This window comes from Arachis ipaensis, chromosome B10 (assembly GCF_059453495.1).
Source record: "Arachis ipaensis isolate K30076 ecotype BB chromosome B10, ASM5945349v1, whole genome shotgun sequence".
In the NCBI taxonomy this organism is placed as follows: Eukaryota; Viridiplantae; Streptophyta; class Magnoliopsida; order Fabales; family Fabaceae; genus Arachis; species Arachis ipaensis.
The window spans coordinates 12601209-12605697 of record NC_142435.1 but is presented as its reverse complement, the minus strand read 5'-3'; the positions used below and the strand labels follow the sequence as shown (position 1 = coordinate 12605697).

Genomic DNA, 4489 nt, shown 5'->3' with positions numbered 1-4489 from the left:
TAAAATCATGGTTCTGAAAATCGGACCGGATCGACCGGTTCGACCGGATTAACTGGGAATCGGTCAGTTAGCCGGTCCGATTGACGTTTAAAACCAATCTGTAAAAAACCGGTGAAAAAATCGGCCGAACCGGTAATTAACCGGTGAACCGGATGAACCGGACGGGTTTTTTGAAGGTCCGGTTCTCCTTATTCAGCACAAAACGGCGTCGTTTTGGTTAGGGGAAAAAAAAAAAGAAAAAGTGAAAAACGCGCAGAAGACCCCAATCCCCTCTACCTTCTATCTCACTCTTGAGTCTCACCAAAATGGAAAAATCCCTAGCCCTATCAGAGCAAACAGCCGCCGCTACTCTGTCCTCGCCGTGAAGCCCGTCTCTATCCTCGCCGTCGCCGTGAAGACCCCAATCCCCTCTCACTTTCTGTGCGTAGTGCGAATGTACCCGTGCCGCCGTGGACTCTTTGCCGTCGCCGTGAGTTCTTCAATCTTCGCCGTCCCTCAACATCTTCTTTGTGCTCTTCTTTATTTTCACTGATTTCCTCCCTTTTCACTTTAGTTTTTGATTTGTTTCCTCTGTTGTGGCTGGAACGAGTTATTGCTTTTTTATTTTTTTGTTAATTTTATTTATTCTGATTTCTGAGTTGCTTCACTTGCTTGTTGCTGATTTTTTTTTATTCTCAGTTGATGGTGCTATGGTGCATTGCTTCACTACATTATTTATGTTGAATTTTTTCTGGTTTTGAGTTGTTTATGACTTTATGCTATGATTCTGATTCTGAGTTGTGTACGAGTTTATGCTGATTTTTCTGATTTGGTGATTCTGCTTGTTGATCTTCTTGCAGTCATCTCTCTCCATCGGGACCCCAGAACCCCGGTGACCCCATTCTCAACCAATGGGTTCAAGATGGCTGATCCGTCACTCAGGAAAAAATCCAAGATCTCATCGCATGCCTCTGTCGGAGACGTTGCTATACGCACGCCCTTGAGGTTTTACACTTCAAGTTCCAACGTTTACTTTTCTTTTAGGATATAATGAAGCCTATTTAATGGCACCCTTTCATCTAAAACACTGAATGCAGCTAGTTTCTAATTGGGATTTGTGTTCATCTTTTAGTGACCGACAATATAAGTTGTAATCGGATCATTTTTTTTGTTTCATTTATTTAGGCAAAGTTTGTGCAAGTTGAAAATGATGTTCTGTTCTATGTTACTTTGATGCTAGTTTATTTAGTTAGTTTATGGTATACGACAAGATACTATGGTGGTGTTTGTTTTATTAATCTATTCACATCTAATGGGATAAGGATAAGTTCAATTTGGTGTATTGTTATGGTAATCACCCTCTTGTGCCTCGAATATTTAGCTTTAAGACTTTTAAGAGTCTCATTTTGGTTCTTTGTGTTTGCTGTGGTATGTTAACAGGTGCCTCCTCACATAGCATTTTTGTATTTCTTGTTGTATGAAATGAGAAAGGAGTGGAATCTGTAATGCCACATACCTGTGTAAATAAATTGATGCAAAAAATTTTCATTTTTTTATCCAATTGCTTGTTTGAGAATTCATTTTAATTTATAAATTTTGATATTTGAATTTGATTATGAACTTTTAATGATAAATTATGTATAATTTATTATGTGAAATTGTGAAATTGTGAAATTTTATTAGTTTAAAAGTCATTAAATTTAAATATTTAAAATTATATATTGAACTTTTAATAATTTTATTGTATATTTAATTAAACCGGTTTAACCCCGGTTGGACCAGTAAATCATTAAACCAGTCAGTACACCGGTTCATTGACCGGTCCGGTTCTCGCAACCTTGATTAAAATTGGGTTTTTATACTTAATGATAAAACTAACGTGACATACTTCTAAGAGTGGCAGTTCGCCATCTCTTCGCACTTTGTCACTTTTCAACAGTTTTCTGGTAATTCGCCATCTTTTCAGCAATTTTTCGGCAGTTGGCCACTCTTGCAGCAATTCCGTCTACGGTTTTTTCCAGCAGTTCTGTCTACGTTCCTTTCTGGCAGTTTTGTCTCCGTTTTCTTGCGACAGTTCTGTCTGCGCTTCCTTCCGACATTTCTGTCTGCGCTTCCTTCTAACAATTTTGTTTGCGTTTTCTTCAAACAGTTTTGTCTGCACCTGTTCTATCCGTTTATACATTTTTTTATTTAGTTGTTTCAAATAAGTTTGAAATTCAAGTTGTCTCTTGAGTTAGAGGAGGGATGTTAGAGTATAATTAGGATCAATTAGCATTATTTAACATATCTGAATATTTATTATAGAATATTACAACTTTGTTATTTCGATTCTCTTAGCTCCTTTAAATTCTCTTTTATATTGTATCATTCTACACAACTTGAATACACACAACTTTTTTCTATTGCTCTCTCTCTCTCACCCCTTCTAATAATAATAAATACAATTTAATCTAATTTGAAGTTCATTGTTTTATAGTCTTATATATATATATTGTCTAATTATTATAAAAAATTTACTATTTTTTTATAGATTAGATTAGACATATTTATATTTAATTTATTTGTTTACTTAATTAGAATTAATTATATTAAAAGATTATATTAAGATTATGGTAGAATAAGTATATAGTTATTAATTAATTATATTAAAAGATTAAGATTATGATAGATTATCATTATTTTATACTTTTTGTTTTGATATTAATTCAAATATTTAGTTTTTTTATTATTTTTATTATTCTATTCTATGTGTTTATTCTCATAAATCTTGCTAAATTAAACAAGGTAAGCTGTATATCTTCTTTTTATTTCTCTTTTATATACACATAAAATTTATTAAATTATTTTTCTTTCGTCTAATAATTTTGTTTCTCTTCTATTTATATTTCTTTCCTTCAATATTTTATTGGTTCTTATTTTTCTAAATTTTACTTTAATTTATATATTTGTTCTTATTATACCTAATTTTTTTATTTATATGTAATATACATTCTTATATATGTTATAGAAATATGATTTGATTCCATTAACTTGCCAAATTTTTTTTGAAAAATCTAAATTTAAAGAACAAAAATATATTTATAGATATTTTACTTTTTTAACTAAAAAATGTAATATTTTTTGCCATTTTTGTTGAAATTCTAAGTTAAATATGAATATTGATTTTTTGAAATAGAATAAATATATTTTAAATTTTTTGCATCTAAAAATAATATTCTATTAATGTTAGAATTATTTAGATAGATAAATAATAGTGAATATAGAATTATTTAGGATGGATAGAACTAAGTACATCTTTTTATTGAAAATACGAAATTAAAAATATTATATTCAATTCTCAATAGTCAACCTCTCATTGAACCATTAAATATTTTTATATTTTGAATTTTAATGAATATATTTTCTTTTCAATGAAATAAAATATTTTTTTCGCCTTAAAAGAATATCACAATAAATCTGGAACACAAAATTCATTATCAATGTAATTATTCAATATTCTTGTAGAATAATTTTTTTACCGACCTTGTCCCACACGCACCCAACTCTATTTTTTTTATCTCTATCAATGGACTACCTGATAAAAAGACTAAGTGGTTCTCATTTGAGCCGTGCATTTTGTCTTTTTTTTTTTTAAATTTTTCCAGAGCAATGCACTAGAGTTAAAAAACTCTCTTCACAATCTATTTGTGAAAAATGACACTTAACTACTACCTCAATGCCTTGAATGGTATATATAGTCAAGCGCATACAATACATTACACGTAAACCGCTACTGCCATAGCGGTTTACGTCATAGTTGTCAGAATCGAACCGGTGATCGAACCGATGAGGTTACTGGATCATTGAGTCACTGGTTCAACCGGTGGATCACTGGTCGAACCGGTTAACTCGGTATAATTAAATAATTATATAAAATTTAATTTTTTTATTATTAGTATTTTTATTTTTGTTTTTATAAAAATAATTATCATTTTTAAATTTAATGCTTTATTAATTAGTTTATATTTATTTTATTATTATATTATTATAGGTGAAAAGTCACCTAAAATTATTTTTTTGTGAAATTGATATTTAAGAATCGTTAGATGATTTGACTAGTTTAACTAAATATAATCTAGCAATTTTTAACTATCAACTTCATATGAAGACAAAAAATAAAATAATATATTAAAAAAATAATATTAATAAATATCATATAATCATAAAAAGAAAAAATAAATTATGATTAATTAAATTTTTTGTTTATCTTTTTAATTTGTATATATTTAATAAAATTTATAGTTAAATAAAATATAATTGATTTAAAATGAGAGACTTTGAAATTAAAATAAATTGAATATAAGTGAAAAGAAAGAATGCTATATGTATTATAATTTGTATACTTATTGATGAGAATCACTCTAGCTTGGTGGTAAAAGCATGCTTGCTTTATGCTGGAGGAAGGGGTTCGAAAGCGGAGTTGCAGATTGCTGGACCATTGTATATTCACCTTCAACGTTGACCGAGTAGT

At 29.6% G+C, this 4489-nt stretch overlaps 1 long non-coding RNA gene across 1 annotated transcript; it reads left to right on the top strand.

Moving 5' to 3' along the window:
• Window positions 1–276: 276 nt before the first annotated feature.
• On the top strand, window positions 277–1312 carry LOC110268107 (uncharacterized). The gene is made up of 2 exons (XR_002356170.2): window positions 277–469; window positions 840–1312. It is a non-coding gene; the product is annotated as an uncharacterized LOC110268107 (long non-coding RNA).
• Window positions 1313–4489: the final 3177 nt, after the last annotated feature.